General features: G+C 26.3%; 1 protein-coding gene across 1 annotated transcript in view; it reads left to right on the forward strand.

The window, feature by feature from the left end:
- The first annotated feature begins 4638 nt into the window (after positions 1-4638).
- The window catches only part of LOC103580134 (brain tumor protein), a 111330-nt gene continuing 103825 nt past the window's right edge, over positions 4639-12143 (forward strand). The window contains exon 1 of the mRNA XM_014440720.2: positions 4639-5053. The gene's annotated coding sequence lies outside the window, so the exon portion shown is untranslated. The remainder of the gene's footprint in view (positions 5054-12143) is intronic.

A 12143-nucleotide genomic window follows, 5' to 3' on the forward strand; every position in this document is an offset into this window, starting at 1 on the left:
TAGAGCACTGAAAATCACTTCTATTGCTATTTAATCACCCAGAAGTATTATTTAATCTAATTTAATTATTTTGTTTAAATAAATTTAAATGAACTGTTAACAATAAAATATATATGAGTCAGAAGATTTAACTATTTACAAAGTGTCGGCTATGGACATTTTGCTTTATTATTTACTAAACTTCTATTGAAATTTTTAAAAGTAACTAAAATTTTTCTATAATCTTTGGAGTTTGCGGAATTCCGGGGAATGCAGTTTTACTTTTTTTTATTTAATATCAATAGGTATGTTTAGATTTACTAAGATTCATGTAGATCTATGTAGATTTACGGCGATTATCGCTCAAAAAATAAATTACATATAAAATAGTAAAAAAAGTTAACTTCGATTTCAAAAAATTTTGGAACTTTATACAAAAAAAAAAAAATTTTTTTTAATTTTCAGATTTAAAAAAATCTATTAATATCAATGCAAATCTATTAGAATTTAAAAAATTAATCAGATGAAAATTAATTTTATCCAGATTTTCCAGGGAAAAAATGGAACTAAAAGTGACTGATATCGAACTCTTCCGAGCTAAAGGTATTTTTACAAAAAATAGAATCGCAGAACTAGGATAGAGTAGATGCATTGCGATGAAATTATAAGATACGACGCGTGTAATTACGTGCCTAGGTAAATAGTTACTAGGTAACTAGGTACTCAAGCATACTTCTAGTAGTGCTAAAAATAGGGACTTTGTCTAATTGACGTATAAAAAGCATAACTGGCGTTATATTTTCATGGAACATTAAATAAATAATGTATTTTTTCAAAATTACAGTTATTTTTTGAAAATAGCTGTAGTTATTTATAGATGTGCATGCACAAAGCGAATAAGTATCAGTAGCATAACTTCAGAGTACATATGAACGTATGCATAAACAGAAAATCACCGGGTTGTAACATACTTGTTCCCATGTGAAATGGCGTCGGAAGCGTACCGAGTCCGGGGAAAGAGCGAGAAAGGGTTGAAGAGAGACACAGGGAGCTTAAATAGAGAAAGAAAGTGAGTGACTGTGCGAGAATACGAGAACGACATGGTGAGTTCACGGGGGTGTCAACTCTGTTACCCGTAACTATGCAGTTTCATCGCAGAAATTGCATTTCTGTTTGCACGATAAATCTACGCTGGCGCGCGTACGTGAGCCGTTGAAATTTGTACATGGTTCTCTCGGTTTCCGCTTCCATGTCCTTATTACTCTGGGTATGTTCCGACAAATCTACTATATTATATTTATATAAATGTATATATCTATATGAAATATATATAAATATATATATATATATATATATATATATATACATATGTATTATATAAATGAAATACACTTGGTACATACTGAGGTCCATAGATTGAGTCTAAAAGAACGAGATATAAATAAAGATGAAATTTAAACGAATATTGAATAGTGGAAAATCTATACAACCGAACAAAAAATTCACTATCACCTTTTATATTTTGTTATTTTTTTTTCGTCATTTAGTTTTTTATTGTTGTTATTAGTTTTTGTATTGGTATGTTGGTTTTTAGGGTGGCTTGCAGAGCCCTCAACCCTCAAATTGGCGTGAGTTTACGTGACATCTTTACCGGAAGCTGAGTATAGGGACCGACAAGGACAGAAGAACACCGGGATTTGCCATCATTTTGGCCCTCAGGAAGAATATACGTGATCAACGGCTGCTCGAGGCAACGCCAAAGTCCAAATATAACTTTTATCTGTCAGACTTCCGAGTAAATGAAGCTATAATATACTTTTACTCTTTTTCTCTTATTCAACTTACTTTTTTTTTTTATTACTGTTATTATTCTGTCAGCAGAATTTAGTGTCAGAGATTAAATGTTCTTAATAGTTTCAATAACTTTGTAATAGTTCATTTTTATGCTTTATTTTACTTTTGTTTTTGATGTAATGACAAATTAGTTAGTATTTTTTTTTTGCTTTTACTTGGATTACGTTTCGAGATGAAAGTTCATTAATAAAATAATTTTTTTTATTTTAGATATTTATAGTCGAGTCGATTTAAAAAGTTTAAATTAATAAAAAATATTTACTCGAGGTTTGATAGAATGACATAAGAATTTTTTTATTTTTAGATTAAAGTGTAAATTGAGACCCAGGTTGACTGACAGCTAATCACTTTTCAGTGAAGTATCGTAGCGGGTAAAAAAAAAAAATATTTAAAATGGTATTTTAAAAATGTTATTATTTACATAATGAGTTTATTATTATTTTTTATTTTTTATTTTGAATGAGTAATAAGTTTATTTAAAAAGTTGATGAGAAATAAAGTGCAGTATAAAAAAAAAAAGTCGCTGAGCTGGGTATAATAAATCATCAAGAATTTGTTGAGCGACAGAAAAAGTTTTCGACATTGACGTAGGTCAATTTGAAACGATTGTCTTGTAAACCCTTTTCTGTTATCGTTTCATGAAGGTCACAGAAGCCAACGGATTTAACGTTTATAAGTTCATATAACGATGCGGTTTAATTATCAAACTAAGGGTCGTCATTATTATATACATATAAATGTATATGTAATAGTATTATAGGATGTGAATATTATCCCTTTGAAAAGTGATACTTGTGATCTCTGGCTGCAGTGCCATTACCGGGTGACATGCAACACTGACTGCTGATATTTTGTGACATTGATATTTTGCGTTACATTTTATGACACTCAAAGAGAATATATTCAATATTGTAAATTAGAAGAGTTAATATATACAGATTATATATTTATACATATCAATATGGACGTCTTTTAACTCGCGCCAAACAGAATTTTTAATACTAAAATTTTTATGTCTGTGCTGTCAAAAAAATCCTTGACATTTAAAATAATGGAATAAATTTTACTAAGGGGTCAGCTTGTCATAATTGAGAGTAAAAACTAATTATAAATATGAATTATATTAATTTTTTCTGGACTAATTGGACTTTCAGAAACAGTAATTGACACTCAAAAGATATCTCTTCATTGTTGAATCTTTATAAATTAATCAAATCCTATGAATTTCATTTTTTTTGCTTTCGGATTTAAAAAAAAAAAAAAATCTGGTGGTATTGAAATTGACAGACAATAAACAATTTTCGGTTTTTTTTTTTTTTCAACAAGTCAATTAAAAAAAAAAACTAAAAATATGCGCATGTAGAAAATTATAAGAACTACAGGTGCAATTTTTTAAAATATTTTTTTTTCATAATTTATCGTTTTGAAAAATAATAAAAGTTATTAAGCGTCATCTAATTTCAGTATCATTAAATATTTTTTAATACTAATTTAATGATACTGAAATTAACCAATGTTAATGTAGCAGACATCAAACAAATTTAAAAATTTTCAAGTAAATTAATTTTAAAATTTTTCAAATGGGCATTTTTTTTAAATTTTATTTTTATTAATTATTTACTCTATTAATTAATAATTTTAAATTTGTCTGATGTCTGCTACATTCACACTTATTGAAATTTGCCGTCTAATAATTTTTGGATTTTTTCAAAGCAATAAATTGTGAAAAAAAAAAAATATTTTAAAAAATTGCACTTGTAGTTTTCATAATTTTCCTCATGCGTATATTTTTAGTTTTTTTTTTTTTATTTTTGTTATAGATTTGTTGAAAAAAAATTCGAAAATTTTTAATAGTCTACAAATTTCAGGATCATATAATTTTAATGAATAATCTTTAGTAATAAATGGTGGTTCAAACATAAAAAATAAATCAATAATTTCCATAAATTATTTTAATAAATAAATAAAAACTTACATTTCTCGGCTTTGTGATGAATCAGTCCGAGTCAAAGCTTACCGCAAAAATGAAGTTTAAATAAATAAATAATTGTTTACAATACTGTCCACTGATTGAAATTATTCACATACACTAGACACTGATATTAATTATAAAACACTTGTCACTTCTGTAACGCGACTTAAAAAAAAAAAATCACATAAAAAAAATTTTTTAAAATGGCGGCGTATAATAATTAAAAAAAAAAAAAATAATAAATTTATATTAATCACTAGCTAATAAAGAATCACAATCACACACTTATGGGCACCGATAACTTCTAAGCACTTTGGTCTATGAATTCTAAATAATCAATAAAAGTTGCTTATACAAATTTTAAATCGAACAAATGAACAACTTACGCTAGTAGCTCGACAATGGAAAAGATGCAACGAATTAATTATGACCTTGAAGTTTTGAATGTTTTTTTTTTTTTTTTATAAAGTTTTAAAAAAAAAAAAAAATTATTAAACGTCAGCTAACTTCAGTATCATAATTAATTAAATCCTTGTTTCCCAGTATTTATTTTTTAACTACTGATTATTTTTTTATCACAAAATGTTCAATTGGTGGTGGAGAATGTTTAGAAACGCGATTTATAATTTACTTAAACGATAAAACAGAAAATTTATTTATTTAATCACGAGCTAGACGCGGCCCGAGTACTGTAATGGCGGCAGGCAACCTGAAGTTGGGCCCAAATACTTGCGCAGTAATAGCGTCAGTTCAAATGACCTGCGCAGTAGAGATGAAATTGAGGGCCGCTTGCGCAGAAAGCTTTCGGCGTCAGTTAGTCTCCCGCTGCATCGACGCTTTCATTATCGTTGATATCGAATACGTTAAAATAATTAATTTAATCATTGTGTTGCTCGATTTTAAATAAATTGTTACTTTTAAATCATTATTTGTTGCTTGAGGAATATTTTGTGATAATAAATTGTGTGTGTTAGTCATCATAAGTTTTGAAATAAATTAACTTCAGTGCCGGGCTAGCTCTCGCGTTATGTGACGCCATGTTCGTTGTCGGAATTTGAATATACAAATAAATGTATTTAAATATCTTAGTTTTTGAAAAAAGTTTATTTTTAAGTGGTTGTTGTAGTGTAGTGATTGTGTAGTTGTGTTAATTTATTTTTTTTAGTGAGTGTTTATTTAATTAATTTGTTAATTTGTGTGTCGGTGGTGTACGAGTACTTGCAGCAGAGCATTGAAATGGCGGGAAGAGTAAGTGAATTCAAAAAAATGTTTTAATTTTTTTTTTTTTTTATTGTAATTGTTTTTACCTATAAATTTAATGGGTAATTAATTTTCTGTAAGAATTTTATTATCATTATTATTGATATAATATGAAAAAAAAAATAATAATTATTTAGTTTATCTGAAAAATTAAATTTGAAATTCCCTCTCTTCTTTTGAGAGATGGCTCTCTCATCAAAATGACGCAATTGCAAACTAACCTGACAAGTTTGTTTATTTTTATTTGGGCAAAAATAAATAATTTACTGACAAAAATCAATTAATGGAATTAATTGAGTATGGATCATAAAAAATAATTAATAACAATTATTAACGTCAATAACCAAAGGAAATTATTTTTAAAAAATTAAGAAAATTATTTATTGACTTACTGGCTATTAAAAAAAAATTCATTGATGTAAAAAAATTTATTGATAAAATTAATGTAAGTAAATATCACAATCACTTCATAATTATTTTCAATTTATGGAGTATCCACCGTAATAATAATTATTATAATTTAAATAATTAATGTCTTGTATATTTTTTTTCAAAACTGAAAGTAATTACTTTTATACTTGTGAATGAAAGGAAAATTTAATATCCTTTAAAACGAGTACCAACAAGTGTTACTTATTTTAAAAATTCCAACATGTAAGCATATACTTTATTTTATCCAAATAAAAATATATACAAATATTAAATGATCATAAAAATAAATATGTATGCAAGTATTTCTTTGAGATGAATTTAATTTAGTTGAAAAGAAAAATTTCATAAGTGATAACTTTTAAACATACGCAGTTGTATAGAAAATTTTAAATCCTTTCAAACGAGTACCAATATGACTTACTTGTTTTTAATAATTCATAATATGTACATATATTTTACTTCATGCAAATGAATTACTCATGTATATTTTTTAAACCATTGAAATTAATTATATCATGTTGGTATTCATTTGGAAGGATTTTCAATTTTTTGTTGAAAAAATTATATATCGATTATTTTCATTGATATATTTTTGCTAAAATGATCATATCAATAATCTACATTCGGTACTATTTTTTATTTAAATTTCTATTCAATCTACTGTCAAATTAAAAAAAAAATCAAAAATATAAACTGTACAAATATCGAAAATTAATTTGCTATTTCCTGGAATTTTTAATTTTCTACACTTTAATAAAACAGAAAAAAAAGTCTTAGTAAAAGTTAAACTTTAAAATAAAAAACAATATTTTTTTTTTATTTAAATAGTTAAGTACAACTAAGAGTTATAATTAATAAACAACAAATTTTGTTATTTTAAAAAGTTCTTCATAAGTTTTGTAAAATTATCAAGTAGATAAAGTATATGACTATGTTTAAGTTTGATACAGATATCTAAAGTTTAAGCAGATTCTTACAGCCAAGCCTGAGGCAATTAACGAAATACTGAGTAGACAACTGAAAAAAAAAAAATTTTACAAGACATTAATTATATTTAAAATAATAATTATAGTTATAATGAAAGTTAATTTACAAATTTTTGAATTGTATATTAAATACTGGTGGAAGCTATAATTGCATAAAATAATTGTGGTGACAGAACAATGAAATATTTATAATATATATTACGGCAAAATCTTCTACGAAACTGTAACAAGTATAAATATAATAAGGTCTTAAATTATATAATGCAAAAACAAGGCATTAAATATATATAAATATATATGTTTAAATGCCAGGTGCTTGGTGTTATAGTCGAGTTGAAGGCAAAGTCTTTCTACTCGCTTTTACAAGCGAAACAATGGAATATAGAAGACAACCCTAGCATGGAATTTTCTTTACTCTTCCTAAAAACACTTTTTCTCTCTTATTTTCTTTACTCTTATTATATATATATGTATATAGACATAAAAGAGAGTTTGGTAGCATAGTGCTGTAGTGTAGCATGCCGCGCAAGCTCAAATTTTCTACGACGTTTTTGCTCTTGTTGGCTCTATATAGGCTTGAGCTGAGAAAATGAAATGGGTTTACAAGAAGCTTAATAATTTATTACCTCGGAAGAAAATGGATAAATACAAAAATAACTCGTGATTATTTTTATTGCAAATAGTTCTGAATTTATTTAAACTCACAGACTTATAAAAACTAAATTAATAGAGAAAAATTTTTTAAGCATAAAAAGGCTGTCATACAAATCGAAACATTCTCTCTACTCTGTTGTGAGTTTATCAATAAAAAAAACCATTCAATTGTTTTTACAAGCGTATAAACGTAACCGCGACAAAGAAAAACAGCTAACAGAGAGTAAATTTTTTTGTTTTTATTGCCGTACAATTGGTTGGCTTGAAAAGTAATTTTTTTTTTCCATTGTTGTTTGTATTTTTTGTAAAAGCTTTTATTCTCGCGGTTTGAACGACCGGCTTCATCAGTTCCGGGCGTTCATACGAACAGTATAATCATCTTGGCCCTAAGTTCACTCGATCAGGCCACCACTTGCTAAACCCTGCGACACGTCAATATTTAGCAACCCCTAGATGCCTCTGTACCAACTGAGTCATACTCCCTCGCGTATCTCGTAAGCTTAATACCTTCACGCAAGCGCAAATTTTATCTATCATCTATATATATAGAAAGATCCTCGTGAAATTAAACCTTTCTACTGCTGCAAGAGAACAAAGAAATCGCATTTACGATGTCAAATATAAATTCATTAGGTTACCCAGCTTTTTCATAGGGATTTTTTTTTTTTTTTTTTTTCAACAATTAGAATAAGTAAGCTTTCGTTTCTGTTGGTATAACTAAAAGATTTCGAATATTTTAACACAATCACTATTTTATTATATTGTATATATATATTTAGTTTAATCTTTTTAAAGATTAATTAATTTAAAATATTTAAATTTACCTGAATATTTATAATTTTCCGGTTTAGATTTTATTTAAATCTCAATTTTTTTTTTTTATTATTTTAAATTATACCGGATAAAAGAAATGAAAAATTAATAAAACATTCTTTAATCATTTCAAAATAAGAATACTCTGTTTCTGTACATGAAAGACAAGTTTAATTTTACAAGTTTCCTTTGACATTGACAAATAAAGTTTTTCTCTCGGAGATATTTTTTATTCAAACTTGAGACTTGTAATATTTAATTTTTTTTTCAACTCACATATTGCAAAATTAATATGTTTACTACATTATATAATCAGTATATTATTATATCGTTTTGATAAAACAGTGATCACGTATAGGAATTAATTTTTATGCTAATTATTATATTATTAATTTTGAAATATATATAATATTCATGTTTATTAATTTTAAAATATGGATATTATATTTACTTAATATATAATTACTTATTGAATTATTAATTAAATTTCAAATCATTTCCCAGCCTCATTTGTGCTCGAGTTTTATTTCAATTAAAAAATTTTCGGTTATTAAATTGGTAAATAATTAATTATTTTTTTTTTTTCTTTAAAAAAAAAGTATATACATATAGAGATAACCTTTTTATTATTTTGTGACAGTATATAAACTGTCATGCATTTGTTAACGAGTTTTGAACAAAGCTGTAGACTTATATATTTGACGGCACCAAAATTACCAGAAATGAATAATGAATTTAGTATAATAGACATTGAACTAGTAGCATTGTTTTCCGTAACAATATTTAACTAGGCTTATTATCTATTTATAAACGTACATTGTAATATTCGTGATGAAATTTATCATTTTATTATATGTAATATACATTTAATTAATACCGTGTGAACATTTCGTCGGTAATTATTGTTACGCTGACGATAAATTAACAAATTAATAACTACTAAATATTTACGTTATTAATTAATATATTAATTTATATTATCTCCTTTCTTTCATTGAATCCATTGTTTATTTTTCTGTTTCAATTAATATTCAAACTTTTTCACCCTAAATAATTTATTTTAAACTTTTCATTCAAACTTTCTTATTTAAATTTACATTTTAATTTAGGGGAAGACTAAGTACAGGTCTTGAGAATTTTGAATCACTGGGTTCATTTAATTTATATTTTAAGGATATTTAGCTTCTGTTTGAGATTAAGATTCTGAAAATTTAAGCTCTCTCAATTTCCAAGTCAACACAAGTCTGGCAATTGACCTACTGTTGGCCGGGTCCGAAACTTCCAAGTGATTTTCAAATTTAAGAGGAAAAAGATATGTTAGATTGAAAATATCTTTCGGATATTTGCGAAAAAATCAAAAGAGTTTGAGATCTCATGAAATTTTTTAGGCTAATTAAACAAATGGGGTATTGATAGTTCAGATAAAGCGAGTGAAACAATTATTTCAATACTAAAATTTTTTTACATGTGGTTTCAATAAAAAAAATTAATAACTGTCTTGGAAATTTAAATTATTGTTATTAACATAAAAAAAAACAGTTAATTTTTTTTAATATTGTGAAATTTACTAAATAAATTTATTAATTTTTTTTCTTTAAATCATCTTCGGCTTTTTTTTCTTTAGTAAATTTTTTTCAGTTCGCAATAATAAAATTCAGTGACAAACATTTTAAAAAAAAATTTTCTTTACTTAAAACTTTAAATTACCCGCACTGTTCGGGCTGGCCAATTTACCCCATGCTTGTTTTAAATAAAATCCAAATTTTTTCAGTTAGTTTTTTAAAGATTTCCGGTTTTCCAGATCCCATATTAAAAAAAAAATAATTTTCAAATAAATACACTTTCAAAAATTAATTATAAAGCCTCGTCGTAATCGATCGCTCAAAATTAAAAATAAGTTATAAACTCGCTTATCATTATAGCAAATGGTTACGAGTCATGATTAATAATAATAGATTTAACGTACTAAGTGTAATGAATTTTTTAGCAATTATACTATCAGATTAAAAGCAGCACTATATAATATAATAATATATAACTATAACTATATATAGTTCGCACAGGATCCTGCGCTGTAGGTTGTTTCCCCATTTCTCGTCCTCTTTCATCTCACCCCCCATACCATCACATTACCTCGGCTATTCGTGTCAGTATCTTTCTCTCTCTGTTCCCTACTGCGACCACGACGACCGACGTCGCGACGCCGCACGGACTGTCAGAAGGACGTCGCACGCGACGCGATTACTGTTCCCGCGCTCTACTACTATACAAATTATATTCTATCATATGTATGTATATATACACATATACATATACATGTTTCAATACATAGGATTGTTTTGTCATAAATGTGTTGACACTATCATAGCGTTAAATAATATATCCACAGTTATGAAAATTAGTTATTAATCATTATCATTATCAACGAATAAAAAAATAAATTGTTGCTTTTAATAATTATTTTATTTATTTATTTAATATAAATAAACATCGAATTTTTTTTGTGACCTATCGGTTAAATAATAAATTAGTGGATATTGTTTTTTTATTATTATTAATAATAATAATAATAATATATTCGGTGCTGTATACAATTGCGACGCGTGAATCGAATTAAATTAATTAAAATAGAACAATTGAAATAAAATATTTAATTAATACATAATTTGTTGTGGTTAATTTAAAAAAAATTGTCCATACAATTTTAATAAATAAAAAAAATTTCTCTTTTTTCTTTATTTTAATAAATATAAAAAACTTGAGAATATACTGATACTTAATGGTGAAACAATTTGCAAAATAAGAAAGTGAAGACGTGGTTACAAGAAAGCGAGTTTACTATAAAGATAATCCCCGGTAATAACGCTCGGGAGCTTTTCTAAAGAGGAATTCACGTCAAGTTTAGTAGTCGCTCATGTCGTGGAAAATAATTGAAAACTGGTACTCAAAGACCTTTGTGAATGCTAGTACATGAGGGATTGCTCGCTGTATTGTATACACAAAGATGATTAAACCGCGTACGTTGTAATATGCAAAAAAATTAAATTAAATTTTAATAAGTTTTAAAACAAAGTAGATGTAATTAAAAAATAATTAATAAACGTTGAAGTTATTACTGTTGATAAATTGTTCTGGTGAGATTGAATATGATATAATGTATAAACTAAATAATTAACAATTTTTTTGTGTAACATTTATGCGTAATAACAACGTGACACAACAATCCGAGTGTGAGACACACGTGGGTAAACAACGCGAGTGTAACAACGACAAATCGACGCATGGCTGGTGTAAGGTAATAACGGCTCAAAGTTTCATTTTTATTAATATTATAAACAATTAACCAAGTAAACAGATTTAAAAACTGTCTGTTTACTTTTTTTTTATGTAAAAGAGCCTGAGCTGTAAAAAAAATTATTTTGGTTGGGAAAAATATTTATAATTTTCTTTTACTAAATGATTAAGAGTCTACACTTTTGTAGATAGGACAAATTTTGAATAGTGACGAGATAAATAAAAAAAAATTCTACTGAAATGATCCGAAAGACCAATACTGTGCTCAGCACTTTATATTAGTCGGTTTATTTAGTTATCATTATTTATTATGTAGTCGTAATCGAACACTGCATGAGAAAAAATTTTTTGTGCCAGAAAATCCTTTTTTTCTGTGTACGGAAAACGAAATTCCAAATTCTAGGCTCATGAAAATCAAATTTTTTGTTGTTTAGATCAATATGATCTATAGGATAAATTTGAGTAGATTGAAGCAAAGAAAGGGGAAATTATCAAACTAATAATTTGCAATTTTGATTTTGAAATCGTAAAGAGAGAAATTTTAGAAAATTGTTAGATTTAAGATTTTTATCTGAGATCTGTATAAATCTAATAGATCAATAAGATCAACGGTGACTTGATAATTTGAATTAAATCTAAATTATTTTTTTTCGAGTTGTAAGACCGCTGGGATTTCTATTTCTCGTTTTCAATAAATGTTAAATATCTTCTAAAATATTGAACTATTTATTACGAAATTTGGCATAGAAATGAAATCCATTTGATCAATGCTCGAAAGAATCACAATTTTTTATGGCAGGAATTTTTTTTTGCTCAATTACATGCCGGCTATCAACTGAAAGCACATTATGATCAATACATTCTTATGATCAAATTTATTAATTTGGCAGATTACAAAA

Source organism: Microplitis demolitor, chromosome 1, assembly GCF_026212275.2.
Source record: "Microplitis demolitor isolate Queensland-Clemson2020A chromosome 1, iyMicDemo2.1a, whole genome shotgun sequence".
Lineage (NCBI taxonomy): Eukaryota > Metazoa > Arthropoda > Insecta > Hymenoptera > Braconidae > Microplitis > Microplitis demolitor.